Source organism: Perognathus longimembris, chromosome 7 (genome assembly GCF_023159225.1).
Source record: "Perognathus longimembris pacificus isolate PPM17 chromosome 7, ASM2315922v1, whole genome shotgun sequence".
Lineage (NCBI taxonomy): Eukaryota > Metazoa > Chordata > Mammalia > Rodentia > Heteromyidae > Perognathus > Perognathus longimembris.
In genome coordinates, this window is record NC_063167.1 from 23,232,427 (window position 1) to 23,250,359 (window position 17,933).

Consider the following 17,933-nt stretch of genomic DNA (forward strand, 5'->3'; position numbering starts at 1 on the left):
TCCATAGCTTCTCACCACCCTGTGCTGCTCTAGATCAGATCAGAAGGCCCAGTGCTTGTACTTCAGCTTCACCTGTATTCCTACTGCTCTGAAGTGGGTCTGATTGGGTATCTCACACACCCTGAACTTCTTCTTTCTGACCCCTTTGAGAACTTCTAGAAGTCCTGGCAGCCATGTTTCTATGTGACTCTGCCCCCAGCCATTGCTAATTGGATCAGAGGTGGCAATGGACTTGAGGTTGGCCAATCAGGTTTTCTTTCAGTCCCATAGACTTGGTTGCTACTGGTCAAACTGGGCCCCTGTTTGAAGGGCCCCTTTGTATTTGAGAGTTGGTGGGGAAGATCATCTTTGACACCAGTGCTTGGAGAAGTTGGAGGAGAAGGAAGAGGGGCTTCAGAGAAGAGAGAGGGAGGCAGTTTTGGACCCCCTTAACAGTCCTTTGGAGGCTGGTCTCTGGTTCTGCTCTTGAGTGACACAAAATGCCCCTATAGCCTTAGATACAGATATCTGTCAAAAACCCTAGGCTTGTCCACTGTTATTAGGAATCACTGCCTCCCCATCAATCCTACAGCCAAGAATGAGTCCTGCCCTGACCACTCTGGAAGGGGGAGAAGCATGCATGGGAAGAGGAAGAAAGAGTATGTGGCAGAGTCTGTCACAGGAGTGTGAAGAGGACAAAGAGATCAATAGTTTGTAGTGTGTGTGTGTGTGTGTGTGTGGCATAGACACACACTGACAGAAAGGCTGAATGAGAGGGACTAGATCAATGACCCATACCTCTGTGCAGAGAGAGGGAGCCAGGAGAGGCCCCAGGAGAGGGAGCAGCCAGGAGACTTAGAGAAGCAGCAGGACACATCAAGGACAGGCCTGAGACACTGGCCGGCTGTCCCACGGGGGGGTCAGAGGACCTGTGGACTGCCAGCCCCAGCAGGGGCCTCTGAAACAGACCCTGTCCCTGCATCTCACAACACACATGACACACACAGACATTGACACACACAGGCACATCACACATACACATATAAACCCAGAATAACACAAACACACAAAGACATGGACACACAAACACATACATGCTGAAACACACACAGGCACATGACAGAACAACACATATATGCACACATAGACACCGAAATGGACATATGAAACAAAAATACACAGATACATCGAAACATACAGACACATGACACACACATAAATACATAGAGACACACAAACACCCAGACATGACACACAGACATTGACACAACTTCACACACAGATACACTGAAATGCATAGACACATGAGACACAATGACACAGACACAGACATACTGAAACATAGACATTGACACACAATTCACATAGACATATAAGCATGGTCATGTGATACAAAGACACACAGACACATACAGATGCACTAAAACACAGACTGACATATACACAGATACAGACAACGAACATACTCTGACACATACACACATGTTGGGACCCCTCTCACCCTTGCGCGTATCCCGCCCCGTCCCGCTGGGCGGAAAGCTGGAGTGCGGCCCAATGTGCAAACCTTGGCGGTGCGTAGTGGTGAGATGCCCCTCCTCCTCTCGCACACTTAAAGAACGACACGGGAGTCACGCAGGGTCTCGGGGTAAGCTTCTGGAACTTCCATTTAATAAAGGGAAGGGCAAATACATTTATAGCAGTAATGACGGCAGGAAGGGGAAGGACTAACTGCATGCTAGCAATAGGCTGCTTGTCGGGGGTTTTTAGCCTCCCGCGCTCTCCTGTCCTGCAGGAGAGACGGGATAGCACACTTCATGCGGACGGGTCCAGGAAGAGGATAAGAGGGCTGACAGACTGCTATCCAGCCCCCCCCCCTCGACGGAGGACACACAAGACAGTCCCGGAGCCAGTCAGTGCTGACTCGTTTAATGGCGGCAATGAGCTGTTCTTTTAAAGGGGCCGGAGGGCGGCGGAAGGGGAGGGGTATGTGCACGTATGTAGGGGCTGGGATTTGATGCCTGAGCTGTCCATCAGGGTGGAGCTCCGAGGGACCTCCCTAAGGGGTGGCCTACATCTACTTCACGGCCCACAGGACCGCCTCCGGGTTCACCACCAGCGGCCATCTTGGCTACACGGTGGTCCCAAGGCTGGGAGGCGGGGCCAGCTAGAACCGCCTCTTATGATGCAAGGCATCCCGGTGGGCATGCCCCACAGCTGCTAAGCTGCCCATCATAGTGATGTCACAAACTTCCTCTATGGGGGGTCATCACATCCCATAGGACCGCCCCTTGGGCCTGGCCCAGCGTCATTTTCACACACACACATGTGGCCGTGGTGGAAGGTGCAGCTGGTTTGCTACCTCTTCTGGTTCTGGACCCGGAAGGGGTAGGAGTAGCTAACAGCCAAGCAGCCCCAGGGTGGGAGAAGAGGCAGGCCTCTCGGGACTGCCCCCTTAAAGGTATAGCTAGAGCCCAACACACACAGATACACAAAACTTACAGACACATGTGGATGAACAACAACTCATACTTTTTTTTTTTTTTTGCCAGTTCTGGAGTTTGAACTGAGGCCTGAGCAGTCTGGCTTCTTTTTGTTCAAGGCTAGCACTCTTCCACTTAAGCCACAGTGCCACTTCCGGCTTTTTCTGTATATGTGGTGCTGAGGAATCGAACCCAGGGCTTCATGTATGGGAGGCAAGTACTCTACCGCTAGGCCATATTCCCAGCCCCAACAACTTATACTCTTTAGGCACACAGCCTAAATGTATACAGGACACAGGGACACACAATGACTTGGGGACACACGGACACAGTGCAGAGCCTCATGCCCCCAGACGCAGCTACGTGCAGACACCTACCTGCGCACATGCAGAGGCAGACTGTGGCAGCACAGGCTCCTGCTTGGAACCCATGTGTGCACATACACAACTTGCACACACAGCTCCCCACCCCCAGATACATACTCCCCAGCCCACAGCCCCAGGCACACCCCCCATGCAGATAGCAGGCGTGCTTTGGGCCTGCAGCTGGCTGGGTCTCTGGTGTGCTTTTCAGTCAACCTCTCGCTTCACTGTTGGGACAGAGGTCACTCAGGGAGGGGCTGGCAAGACTCCTGGGAAGAACTGGACCTGGGGAGAGTGCAGACCAGGGGTAGTGGGGAGCAGTGGAACCCACATGTTCAGGGAGATTGCAGGGTGGGAACTGAGCCCTCACCCCATGCTAGGGGTCAGGCCTGTTTGGGACCTGGTGGAACAGGGCTCACAATGGTCGCCTTGGGGCTGAGACCTTGCAAACTCCTGCCCAGTGGAAGTCCTTTGCCTGGTCCTGGTGATGTGGCCACGAGTGTGTAGGCATGTGCATCTATGTGTATGTGTACATTTGTGTGCACACGCATGCACACAGGCATGTCCACATGTGCCTTGTTTTGTGTTATGAACCACATACAACTACATGTGTACACAGGCACCTGCGTGGATAGGTGTGGTGTTGGCTTATGTGCAGGCCCACATATGCCTGGGTGTGTGCACGTGTTTGCATGTGAGTACCAAGCCTGCACAAGCGTGGGTGTGCACACTCCGACAGCGCTGTGTTCTGAGCTGTCATCACCGCCACTGTGCTCTGCAGTAGCTCAGCCTGGGGCAGCTCCAGATGTTGCTCCAACACTCCTCATTCACTGCAGAAAATCAAACAAACAAATGAAAAATTAACGCCATTGTTAGCCAGGGACGCCCCTGCGCTGACGAAGCTGCCTCCAGCCAGCCCAGCTGGCGCAGATGGTGGACTGCAGGGCTCACCTTCGGTCTTGGCACTGGAGCAGACAGAATCATCAGGAGGCTGGTGGGAGCAGGCTGCCAAGGCCTGGGTTGTGATGAGTAGGAGGCTGTCAGCCCGCTCCAGCCAGGGACTCTCTGTCTCTTCCTACCCATCTCCATTCTAAAGCATGTGGCCCCAGGGCAGGAGGGCAGGAAGAAGCAGGAAGAGATAGGTACTCGTGCATTGGGCACCTAGCACAAAGTAAGTAGGTGCTCACCGAACAATGCTGACTGGCTGGTCTTGACTGGCAATTTTATGTAACAATTCCATTTGTTTGTTCAGTTTATGATGGCTTAGAGAAATTATCTGGATTGTCTCAGGTCACACAGCTGGGAAATTGAGACACTGGGGTTCAAAGCCATCTCGAAGGTCCTCTCAAAAACACTCTGCCTCCCCCCTCCATATTCTAAGTATAAAATACCTAGAGATGGCTGAAAAAAAAAATCCTCTCCTTTTCCTATTGAGAAGTGGAGTCTAACATCCCCCTCAACACCCATGAATCTGGGCTGGGCTTAGAAGCTCCCCAGACTCAGTGGTAAGATGCCTGGTATCTCCTAACCCATTAGGAAACTCTACTTGGGAGCTTGGGGTCCCCCTGCAAGAAGTCCCACTGCTGAGACTGCCCTCCACCCCCTGTGGAGGCCACCAGCCTGCCAAGCACCAAACATGCCAGGATGACATGCTGACTCTCTAGAGCATCCCGTTCTTCCCCTGAAGTCTCCATTTCTGTTGATACTCCAAGGAGCCAGCCTGGATTTCTGATCTGTAAAAATTATGAGCTGAATCTAAGGCAGGATGTTGGTTGTTTCAGTCATTTAATTTTGAAGTAGTTTGTTATGTAGCCACAGAAAGAATGAACACACACGCACATGCACACACGCTCTAACACACCCTGATCTCTTCCTGATTCTAGTTTTCCCCTCACCCCTTAGACAACATCAGGCTCCGGTGTGTAATCATGCTTGTGTTTTCCAGGGTGAGAAGTGCCCACATCCACAGAAATGACAATGGCTCCTCATTATCCAGCCAGTTTCATTGTTCATGAGACTTCCTCATTTCAATTCTTCCCAAGAATCAGAATGAGTAATTTTATATGGAAATGGCATAAAAAACAATAATTATCCCTGGTTGTGTCATAGTAAACAGTTCTGCTGAGTGGGTCTTCTATTGCTGGGTGCCTCTCACATCCTTCCCAGTCTTGAACCTACAAACCCACAAGCTGTAGTGAATGAAGCAGGGTGGGTGGGGTGGGGGAGTAATACTCAAGGAAGGAGGCAGAATGTTCTGGAAGGGAAGGAAGCTTCTGGAGCTTCCCTGGGAGGAAATTCACATTCAAGGGCTGTAAAGTGCTGCCCCTCCATCCTTGGGCTCCTAGAAGTCACCTCCAGACATTATTCAAAGGCTTCTGAAATCAAGTTCCAGTAGCTTGCTCACACCTGTGATCCTAGCTACCCAGGAGGCCGAGATGTGAGGATCATGTTTCAAAACCAGCCCAGCAGCAAAGTCTATGAGACTTCTGTTGTCGTTTTGTTTTGCCAGTGCTGGGGCTTGAAATGAGGGCCTGAGCACTGTCCCTGGCTTCTTTTTGCTCAAGGCTAGCTACTCTACTACTTAAGCCACAGCATGACTTCCAGCTTTTTCTATATATGTGATACTGAGGAATCAAACCCAGGGCTTCATGTGTGTGAGGCAAGCACTCTACTGCTAGGCCACATTCCCAGCCCTCTTTGGGACTTTTATCCCCAATTAGTCACCAGAAAACCAGAAGTGGTATTGTGGTTCAAGATGGTAGAGCCCTAGCCTTGAGCTGAAAAAGCTCAAGGCCAGGCCCAAGCCCTGAGTTCAAGCTCTAACACTGGCATGCATGTGCAAACACACACACACACACACACACACATACATACACTCTTCCTGGCATGGCTCAGTGTGTCCCAGTATGAATGTGCACAGAGTGCAGCAGTCAGGAGTGGCACTGTATGTTGCAGGTGTGACTGTGTGTGTATGTCTGTGTGTACCTGTGAGTAGGACTGAGTTCTTGACCATGTGTGTAACTGTACAGCAGTACTCTGTGGGTCCCTGTGGTGCATTCATGCTGATGTGCATGCAAGCTTTGCTCCAGGTACCTGTGTACTTCCAAATGGCCTTGTGTGCCTGTGTGTCGTGGGATGACCAAATGTTACACAGACCTGTAGAAGTGTGTGTGTGTGTGTGTGTGTGTGTGTGTGTGTGCATGCGCATGTCACCAGGCACCCATGTGGGCTTCCTGGTGGTAGAACTGTCTTTAGTTGAAGGTCATTTCCATGGCAGACTGTGGGTATTCAATACTAGTTGTTGGAAACATCACTTTTTGAGTATGGTACAGGGATGGGTAAAACAGATAACACCTGCACTCCTGGACCTGAGAACTTGTGAGGAGACACATTACACCCTTACAACTCTAGCCTCACAATTTGTGACTATTGTTATTAGGGCACAGAACCAGGGCTGGGGTCAAGGCTAAAGAGGGCTTCTCTGAGGAAGTCACATTTAGGCTGAGACCTGAAGGAGAGCTGGAAGCAGCCAGGCCAGAGGGTGCGGAGCTGGGTGTGAAGGAAGATGGTGCAGGTAGAGGGAAGCAGGTGCAGAGATGGAGGAATCACGGAGCAGGTTTCTGGAAGAAACCACAAGTAGGACAGGGTAGAGGCTCAAAAAAAATGGCAGGCACAAAATCTTTGGGGACTTTTGGATCATGGCAAAGACTTGGGCCTTGATACTACAATCCACAGGAAGATCTTCCCTGCCTTTCTCGAGGTGAATGCTGGTCGGAAGGGGATTGCATGAAGAAAAAAAAAATTTTTTTTGCTAGTTTCAATTTGTTGGCAGGGCCGGGGATAGAGATGGTATAGTATGAGGAGGAGAGAATGTACTGGTTGGACGAGAAACCTGGTTTAGAGGTCCTGAGTTGGGAATGCAGGTGAGACACAGGTGGAAATGTCCACAAGGCAGATAGATGAAGGTGACAGAGAGCGTACCTGAGAGCTGGGAGGAAAGCCAGCTCTGGTGACAGGTCTGGAGAGAGGGAGGGGTCTTGCTTGCTCTGTACACTGTGTCAGGAAAGGGAACATAGTAATGAAGACTCCCGATTCCACTAGGGTGCAGACCCAGAAGACCCCAAAGCAGGAACTTGAGCAGAGATTTGCATACCCTGGCTCCACTTGCAGCCTTATTCATAGTGGAAACGGCTTAAGCATCATTCATCTATAGCAATGGGCGAACAACATGGCACGTGCCTGCAAGGAGACGTGGGTCATTGAGCCTCGGAAGGGAAGGGCATTCTGACACAAGAGGTACTGGTGTTAAGTGAAAGAAATCTGACCCAGAAGGATCGATATGATGTGTTTTCATTTCTAGGAAGTACCTAGCTAGGGCTGTCGGTTCACAGGGAAAGGCCACCAGTGCCCACAGGGACTGTGGGAAGGGATGGATGGGGGCTCAGCTTAACAGAGGAAGAGTTTCAGATGAAGAATAGCTTCTGGCACTTGCAAGTGGCCAGTTGTGTGTTACTCATATTTTATTACAATTAACCAGAAAACAGGCCCCTAGACTCTTGAGCCAGAGATTTTACTATTATTATCCTTTGTGTGTAGCTTATGGAGGAGAATGAAAATGCAGGCATTCCCTTCAGTGAAATGCTACTTATGAAATCCACATTTTATTTAGAATTCTGATAAGAATGATTCATTCTGCCTGGATGAAATGGAAAGGGAGAATCAGAGAGAGCCGCATAAGAATTTTCTTTTTGGTGATATTGGGGTTTGAACTCAGGGCCTCATGCTTGCTAGGCAGATGCTCTACCACTTGAGCCGTGCTCCCAGCTAGAGAATAAGGGTTCTTGAGGAAGATAAATCATGAGACAGGAAAAACACAAAACAGGCTTTGAACTAAAAAGGAAATAGATTCCAATCCAGCTCAGCTTTCAGCACATCACTTCCCTCTTTACCTCAATTTCTGTCTCCATAGTTTAAGGAATACACAACAAATAACGCTTCCGGGTTATTGTGAAATGGGATGCTCCAGACATGGTGAGCACAGCTTCTTGTCCGTGGCACCTGTGTTGAGAAGGAGGCCAGCGAGGGCCTGATATGTTTGGAGTCATGACACTAGATCATGTGGATGCGGCTTAAGTTCTTTCCCACCTCCGGTCCCAGCCCAGCAGCTGACGGCATTCATTGACTTAACCAGTCGATAACGATTAATGTATAGGCTGAAGAATCTGGGTCCTAGCCAGCCGGGTCTGGAGGTGGCTGTGAGGAAGGAGGGGTGGCGGGGCTCCTCCCTGCTTGGCCCCCATCTGCTGTTCCAAGTCAATTCCAAGGGCAAATGACTTGGACCCTAGGGAGATGCAGAACTGCAGAGATGAATGGTGTCTCCCGTGCCCTCCGGCCCACAGTCCCAGGCCCTGCTCTGCTGCTCTGCTGGCCCTGGGGCCATAGCCCTGAGTAGCGGCTGGGGTGTGAGAGATGAATGTCTTGCTACACGGTGGGCAGGGCAAGCCAGGGAGTGGAGGGGAGATTGGTTGGGTTTGCTGGGCGGCTTCTGTGCTGACTGGGCACTGACCTCCCTCCTTGCCTAGGTGTGCCAGGGTGACCCCAGGACCTGGCTGGGGCTGGGGACTATGTAGTCCACTCTAGGTCCCAGAAGGACAGATGTGGGAGCTCAGTACCTTGGGTTTGATGATATTCAGGTTCATCTTTGGACCTTGCAGAGAGCCCCATTGTCTCTGTCTGTCTGGGGTGGAGATTGGAGAAGAGAAAATACCCCACTCTTTCTGGGTGACCTCACCTTTCTAAGCCTCACACTTGTCACATTCCAATCACAGGCCGCCAGGGCTGGGAAAGTTCAGATGACCGCTGGCTGCGGTGGGGATGGGATGGTAAGGAGAGGGAAGGGGTCTCTAGCTCAGTGGGATCCTAGAAGGGTTTTCGTCTGCCCAGGTGCACTGGGCTCTTTTGTGTCAAGGGCAGAGTCTGGAGGGTCTCTGGTGTTTCCTGTGAGCACAAATCCCTTTTGACCCCTTGTCCCTGTACAGGGACAATGGCTGGAGCTTTGGAAGGCAGAAGCTCTCAGATTGTGGCCCCTGGAACTGGCAGAGGCAGAATCACCTATGGGCTTTTCAGAAATGCACATTCACAGGCCCCATTCCAGATCTCTGAGCTTGGGGATGAAGATGATGATCCTGATGTTGAAGTCAGATCTTCCGTCAAGGGCACTACTCCTTTGGCACTGTGCTCCTCTCACCCGCCCCTCCCTCCCAACCTGGGTCCCTGCGGCCTGCCCCCCCCCCCCCAGGCAGGAGGGACTCTCTTGTCTTTCTCATTCACCCTCCTCATCACCGCACCAGTGGGGTTGATGCCAGGGTATTTGCATAGCTCATTAGCTCTTCTCTGGGCTTCAATCCCTCTTAATTAGTTTTGCAAAAAATATTCATTAAAAAAATCAAACTCGTAACAAATCAAACATGGGTTCTTGCTAAGTTTGTGAGTATGGGTGTCTAGGAGTAGGTCTTTGTGCTGAGTGTGTATGTGTGTGAGAGAGAGGTGGGGAGGGGGAGAGGATTCATGTTAGGAGAGGGTAAGTGAATGCAAGTATATAAGTGAGTGTGATTTTGTGTGCAGGTTTTGGTGAGTGTTAGGGTGCCCTGTGCAAGTTGTGTCATCACATCTGAATGTGCATATCTACTCCAACTCTAGGAGTTCTCTAGTAAGGAGCATTTACCTGTCACCCTCCTGTTTTCTCCTCTCCTCTCTCCTCTCCTCTCCTCTCCTCTCCTCTCCTCTCCTCTCCTCTCCTCTCCTCTCCTCTCCCCTCCCCTCCCCTTCCCTCCCCTCCCCTCCCTTCCCCTCCCCTCCCTTCCCCTCCCCTCCCCTCCCTTCCCCTCCCTCCCTTTCCCTCTCATCTCCCCTCCCTTTTCTCTCCTCTTATCTCCCTTTCCGTCCCTCCCCAACTCTCTCCTCTCTCTTTTCCTCTCCTGTATTCTATTCCCTCTCCCTCTTTCATCCATTACCCTCCCTCCTTCCCTTCCCCTCCCTCCTCCAGTGAGTAGTCTTACTGGAGCTGGCACAGGGGAGCATCCTTCTTTCGGCTCTTATCTGTGGCTTGCCCTGTCCAGTGCCCACAGCGCAACACTAGCTTCTCAGAATCAGCAGCTGGGGGTTCAAGTGGCCCGTGAGAGGCCTGCCATGGCCAGCTGAGCTGCTCGAGGGACCACAGTGCCTCTCCTGCCATACCAGGAGCATTCATTGGTCCAGTGTGAGAACGGGAAGAGGCTGTCAGCCGGAGGCTCCACCCCTGGTTCTGCCTCTCCTGGTCCTGCCCTGTTTCTTGGAGCTCAGGATTGCAGCTCCTCAGACTCTCCTGCTTCCTCTAGGCACGTCCCCCCCACCCCCCGAGAATCAGCCAGCAACAGTGCTGCCTGTGGGTCTGGACAGGGTGAAGGGCCTGGGGGGGGTGTCCAGAGATATGAGGCCTGGAGTAAGGGGGCCACCCCACCCTCTTCCACCCCTCCCTACTCCCCTACTGCATTTCCTGCTGGGAGCATCCCTATTTGGAGCCAAGGAAATTTATGGCATAATCCCGAATGGAAATGCATGGAAATGCTGCCAATTACCATCAAGCCAAGAGAGGAGGCTGCCTCCCCAGTGCCCTCCTCGGTCTGCTGTCTGTCGGCTCCCAGCCTTTCAGAAACCACAGGGAGCTAGAAGCCAGACTAGATGTCCCAGATCGGTGGAGTGGGACCATTTGTATAAAACTCTTTATTCGTCTCACCTGGCCTTGACGGTTTGCGGCAAGAAGGTCCCCTTCGCATTAAACCAGAAGCAAATGGGGGAAATGTCATTCCCCAGCCTCAGCAAAGCCGACAGCTGATGCGATTTATCTAGCTGAGATCAGTTCATCAAACTTGGGGAGAGCTGAGCCGTTGGAAAGACGAGGGAAAAGTCTGATACAATCGCGTCTGCTTAAAATGCAAAGGCTGGTGAGATTTTGGAAAGGCTGTGAAGGAAGTCTCGGTGAAGCCAGGAGGAACGTAGCAGGCGCTGAGAGAAGCTGGGGGGGGGGGGGGGGGGGGGAGCCTTGGCTGGCCGAGTTCCCGCTGGGACAGAGCTGTGGGAGGAGGGCGGAGGCCGGGGCATCTGTTGGCTCTGTTCTGTGCTGCCTACCATCAAACACGAGAGGAGTGAGACCTACTGTGTGCAAACCTAATGGCTTCTGCCTCCCCCTCCTCCCCCCTGTGAATAACCTGCCCGCGAATGGAATCTATGACTAGGGTTTGCCTCATAAGCTCAAAGTGTTGGTAAGCAAGGCTGGGAGAAGGTGAGGACGGAGCACCCAGGCCCCACCATCAAATAGACCTGGTGTGAGCTACAGTCTCATGGTTTCTTCCCAGCTATGTGTCCTGGGTGAGTGGCTTCACCAATCTGAGCCTCATTCTGCCACCTGTAGAATGGGTGTGGCAGGTCCTCCTCAGGGAGCAGTGAGGTGGGCGCGGGGCGGGGGGGGGGGAAGGCTGGGTGTGAGATGCTTAGCATCAGGCTTGGTGTGCTCTAAAGTGGCTGGGAGCAGGACCAGCATCCGACTGAGAGCCTGTGGAAAGGACTCCGGGAGGTGGTGGGACGCCTCAGAGGTGGAGCGACTTCAGCCGATGGAGGGGCTGAGGGAAGGAGGGCACATGACTATCAGGAGGGACATATATGAACTGGCTGTCTGCTTGTCACAGTTCCCACCACAGTTCCTGGAGGGGCAAAGGGAGAGGCACCCAGGGCTGGGGTGATAGGGGTGGTGACTGAAGAGCGGCTCCTCCCTTCCCCAACCTATCTGTTCTCCCAAGGCTCCATCTTGCTCCCTTCCCCACGACTTTATCCATCTTCCTCAGAAGGGCTTTAGCGGTGACCAATTTCCTGCTATCAGTCAGAAGTGTTGCTGAGGCCTAGGCGAAGGGTGAGGAGCTATGCCAGGTCTTGTGTCCCGGATTGACAGGTCTGTCCTGCTGGGGCCCCAGCTGTCCTCTATCCCTCCAGCCCTCTTCCTTCTGCCTGGGCTCTACTGCCAGGAGGGTGGAGAGGAAATGGGATTCTAGTTCCCTGGGGGAAAGGGGAACCCAAGACAGGGATGGATGGGACAGAAGGGCATAGCTGGGGGAATGGGTGGCAGTAAAGTGGGGACCATCAGTCAAAAGGGTGCCAGTTTTCTTTGTGCTGGTACTGGGGCTTGAACTCAGAGCTTGAGCTCTGTTCTTGCACTTTTTCACTCAAGAGACTGGTTGGTGTTCTACCACTTCAGCCACAGCTCCATTTCCAGCTTTTTGGTGGTGAACTGGAGATAAGGGTCTCACAGACTTTCCTGCCTGGGTTGGCTTCGAACTTCAATCCTCAGATTTCAGCCTCCTGAGGAGATAGGATGACAGATGTGAACCACTAGCTCCCGGTTTCCCACGGTATCGCAAACAGTGAACACATTTGGTGAATGAATGAATGAATGAGTCAGTGAATCCTAAATGGCTAATAACGACAGCAAGGATTCCAACTAGGTTGTCTGCTGCCAAAAATGCTACCTATTTACAGCCTCCCCTGGCAAGGCAGAGCAGCCAAGAGGGAGGGGCTGGGCCTTCATAGGTAGTCAAACTTGTGGTCTCGAGTTTCTAGCAGGCCCCTGTCTGCCCATTGCAGCTCTTCAATAAATAGCATTACATCAGAGATAAATTAAAAAAAAAAGTATATGTTGGCCTCTCTTGCTATTAGTGCTGAGACTAATTTTGGTAGCTGAAGCACAGGGAGGGGGCTGGCAGCCCAGGCCTTAGGAATGAGGGGTAATGGTTTTGTTGCTCTCTTCTGGACTAGAAGCATCCTACCTGGGTGAATCTCTATGTACCCTGAGCACGTGGGGCTGGCTGGAGGCTCTGCAGGACTGGGCACTGCTCTCTGAGCTCAGACATTTATCAGGATTTGGAGCCGGGGGAGACATTCTATTTGTTTGGGAATGCTGGGGACGGGGAGAAGGGCTTTCTGGAGATGAGTGGCAGAAGAGATAAGCCTGATGTGTGACTTCGGACGCTTGGTTGGTTTGAAAATGAGTCCTGGGCCTAGATACGGGATTGACAGGGGGATCAGAGAGGGCTGTTCAGCTTTCTGCCTTCTGATTTTGAAAAGGGATCTGGGAGGCAGAGACTGGGTCCTAGTGCCGGGGGAGGAACTGTGCTAGGGGTCACCTTGGCCAGGCTGCTGGGGAGAGAGGGCTTCTTGGACAAGTGGTGCCTCTGGGAATTCTGGGTCTCTGGGCTTACCTTTGCTCCTCAGTGCTTGGAGTGCAGAGGGCTGGGAATAGCCTGTGTCAGGTGGCCTGCAGGCTGGATGGCCTTCCTGTGCTTCTCTGTAGCCTCCCCCACCCCTCCTAGCTCTCCTGTGCTTTGTCCTGAAGAATGCTGGTGGGTACTGACACCTCCATGGATCCTTTGTTCTGTTAGGTGGCTTAGCCAGTGGGAGCCATGGAAATGGAAGAGAATGGGGTCACAGCTCCACCCCTTACTCTTCCCTTCCAGGCCAGCTTCTATTGAGGCTCTAGAAGGTTCCCTTCTTTTGCTTTTCAGGCCTGGTTAGTAGTAACTCCCACTCCTGCAGGTCTAGAGATCCTTACCCTTAGTTGACTTCTCTATGTCCAGCCCCACATTTCTGTAAATAATTAGCGAACAGGCTTTTTTTGGGGGTGTGTGTGTGTACTAATTTCTGCTTAATCTGAAGGCTCAACCCCTTTCCTGCTGGGATCTAGAATGATACACTGCAGTCTAGAAGTGAACTTCAAATCTGGGGTGTGTGTGCTCTTCAGCTCTCCTCTTTCTCTGCCCGTCTTGTTAGGGAGTTAGAAACAAAGTGTGAGCTTCATCGTCAGCTCTGTAGCCCGGCCTTCAAATCAGGATGGAAACAGGCCCTGAGGGTGGGCCCCACATTCTCCTTTCCCCTTCTCCTATCACTCCAAAGAGAACTAGGCAAAAATAACTTTTGGAGAAAATATGGGCCTTGCCCTCTTCCTCTTTCCCACCTGGGTGTAGGTGGCTTTGCACTTAGGGACTATTAATGATCTGCCTGCATTCCCCACTGATACCCTATACCTTGGCAGGTGTCATTGGTTTGTCCTTGTGATTTGCTTTGGACAACCGTAAAGTAGTGAATGTGGTACAAGCCGCAGTCTAAAGAACCTGCTCTGTGGACCTCTGCTATTGCAGGAGAGCCATCCAATGCTGGTCCAGGAGGATGAGAGGCCACATGGTGCAGAGCTGAGACATCTCAGCTTGGGCCTTCCTAGGTCAGCCGGTGCCCAGTCGTGTTATAAGTGACGTCCACCAAGCCCAGCCTGCGTGAGCAGAAACTGCCCAATCTCAGACTCATAAATTGTTGTTTAATAATTTATTTCTCAACTAGAAATAATAGTTTTTTTGTTTTTGTTTTTTACAATCCCATCAAGAAGAGAGAGGGTGCTTACCTGTGAGGACCTAGCAGTGTCTTCACTTTGCTGCTTGGGGCCAGAGCATCACCAAGGCCTTGTCCATAGGGGTCCTTCAAGACGAGCCACGAGCAGATCATGAGTCAAGAAACTGTTGGACTTGGGGCTCCTGGATGGCAGTGACCATGTCTGATCTGTCTCTATATACCAAGTCTAACGTAGGAGAGGCACCCATATTTCATTGCCAGACACAAGAGATTTTTTTTATCAGGTTCCGAAACTGGTTTAGGTCTCCAGGACCAAGTGCTGGAGCCCCTTTTTCCCTCTCAGTACCACTCCCTCTTTCTCTAGGTCACTTCCCCATGTGAATCCCATTGGGCCTGGCCAGAGCCCCTGGCCCTCTTGCAACCTTCAGACCCATCTGCCTCAGGTCTTTATGCTTCTGAGCTGCTTGAAGGCAGCCCGCCCTAATCACCATTATTTTTGCCTCTACGTTCAACAGAGGGGCCACTTTCAATTTCCAGATTTATATTCAATTTAATTCAAATTTATATTCAATTTGATATTTGAACAGGAAATATCAGCTTCCAGGATATTTGTAGTGCAAAGCTACCCTCATAGCCCAGACCTCAGCCTCTCACTCTGCTTAGGCAGGGTCACCCTATTGTAAAGAGAGTGGAGGCAGACAAAGGCAGATAGACAGAAATACATCCAATTCTGTAAAATGTTCTCTCTTTTGTCTTTTGTTCATAAATGTTACTCCATCATCCAGAGGGCTCTGTGCTTTGCTTTCTCACTTAACAGAATGTTTCAGAGACTTAAAGAATCTCCTCATTCTTTTCTTTCTTGGAGCTATCATTTATACATGGTAAAATTTGCCAATAAGGAGCAAAGTGGTTTCTTTCTTTCTTTCTTTCTTTTGGAGCTGGTTATGGGGCTTGAACTCAGGGCCTGGGTGCTATAACTCCACTTCCAGCTTTTTTTGGTACCTATTTGGAGATAAGAGCCTCATGGACTTTCCTGCCCGGGCTGGCTTTGAACCATGATTCTCAGATCTTAGCCTCTTGAGTAGCTGGGATTATAGCCTCTGTTACCTAGCTAAAGAGTAAAGTTTTAAAGATTCCCCCCCCCCCCCAATTTTGCCAAGCTGACTAATAAACAGTCTGTAAGGTAGATTGTTTTACATTTGTCTTGCTAGGGTGGAGTTCAGTGTCTTTCTGAATGTTTAAGACCTGGCTCTATTTCCTGTTATGTGAACTATTTTGCTACCTTCTGTCTATTGTTTTATTGAGTTATTGATCTTTTTCTTACTTATTTGTAAGAGCTTTTATGAAAATGAGAAATTGAGTACCTTTGTGCAATAAGCACCAGGTATTCCTCTCAGTTTATTGTTTATTCTTTGACTTTGCTAATGGTGACCTCTGCTTTGAATTTTTTTTTTTGAGGGGGATGTCTTCCCTTAGGCTTGAACTCAAGGCCTGGGTGCTGTCCCTGAATTCTTTTGCTCAAGGCTAGCACTCTACCATTTGAGCCACAGCTCCTGTACAAGCTTTTTTTGGTAGTTAATTGGAAATAGAATCCTAAGAAGACTTTCTTGCCTGGGCTGGCTTCAAACCTTGATCCTCAGATCTCAGCCTGAGTATCTAGGGTTACAGGCATGAGCCACAGACACCTGACAAGATCTAATCTCTTGGTATTTTAAATATAGAATACATGATTACTGAGTATAATTACAACTCCGTACCATAGATATCCAGAATGTGTGTGTGTGTGTGTGTGTGTGTGTGTGTGTGTGTGTGTGTGTGTGTTAGTACTGGGGCTTGAACTCAGGGCTATGTGCTCTCACTTGGCTTTTTTGCTTGAGGCTGGTGCTCTACCATTTGAGCCACACCGCTGCTTCCTATCTCCAGGTATTATTCATCCTGTTTAACAGAAACTCTGTACCCTTTAGCTAAAGTCTCTTCTCCCATAGCCACCTCCCCCTAACTCCTTTGCCCTGGCAGTCACAATTCTGTTCTCTGCTTCTGTGAACATGACTTATAAGATCCTACGTGTAAGTCAAATCATGTAGGGCTTGTCTTTCTTTGCCTGGCTTATTGCACTTAGCATGTCCTCTAGAGTCACCCATGTTGTCATATGGGAAAGGACAAACAGTAACCTATTGTGTATAACCCAACACATTTTCTTTACCCCTGTATCCACAGATGGACATTTAGTTTGATTCCAGGCCTTAGCTATTGTGAATAATAATCCAATTGACACACATGCCTTTGAGATTTTAATTTCAATCCTTTTGGATGTATATGCAGAAGTAGAAGTGCTAGATCAGATGGCAGTTCTATTTTTATTTTTTTGAGGAACTTCCATGCTATTTTCCATAATGATGGTACCAATTTACATTCCCATGATGTTCAAAAGTTCCCTTGCTCCACATTCTTGCCATACTTGTTTCTAACAGGTATGTGTGTGTGTGTAATAAGTCATTGTGGTTTTAATTTGCATTTTCCTGATGAACAGTGATGTTGAGTCTTATCATTTCTGAGGTTTATTTTTGTCCTTAATGGTGCGTGTGTATGGTTTGTTTGTTTTGGAGGGGATTGAGCCCAGGGTCTCCAGCATGCTAGACAAGTGCTCTGTTACTAAGCTATATCCTCAGGCTCCTCTCGGTGATTTTGAATGTCATCTTTATCATAGAAAAAAAAACAACCCTCACGTGTTTTCAGGGTTATTTCTGTGCTTTCTGTTTTGCTTCATTACTGTGTTTGTTTCCTCATGAGCTACTCCCTGTTTCATTCTAGCTATTAAAGTCCTATAATAAATTTAAGTACATGGTAGGGCAAGCCTGCCCTCACTACTCTCTTTTCTGAATTTTCCTGGCTAGTTTTGAGTGCTCATGTTCCATAGCAACTTCAAGTCACACCCCCCCACTTGATTAAAAATTCCCGTTGGTATTTTCAGAAGAACATGTACATGTCATAGGGTAGCTAAGAGAAAATGGATATCACTTCTGGATGCTGATAATTCTTATCCAAGAACATTGTATACCTTCCTATTTGTTCATGTCATCTTTTGGGTAGCCTCAGTAGCATTTTACAAAAAAAAAAAAAAAAATATATATATATATATATATGCACACACACATATATAAATAAGTATATATACACATATATGTACAAAAATTATATACATACATACACATATATATTGCACATTTCTAGGCATTTTGATGTTTTGGTTGCAGTTGTAAACGTAATCTGTTTTTCCAAATATGTTCCAACTGGCTGTCATTTTAAAATATGAAGGTGACTGATTTTTGCATATTGTTTCATAGCTGACCACATCACTGAATTTCCTTACTGTTGGTAAGTCTTTCAGTTGGTTCTCTTTGTTGTACCGGGAATATGCTTATATCGTCTGAAGATAATGATAATTTCACTATTTTAGTTTGGGTCTGGAATATCCCGGCCAGCTCATGTGTTGAAACTTGCTGTCCAGCTGGTGAAGATATTGAGACACAGGGAGGCTCTTAGAGATGGGGACAGCTGGAGGAAGTAGGCCGTGAGGTGCACCATTGAAGGGTGTATTAGGATGACAGCTTCCTTTTGTCTAGCCTTTCCCTTCCTGGTTGCCATGAGATGAGCAGCTCTGCCCTGTCATGTGCTTCTGGCATGA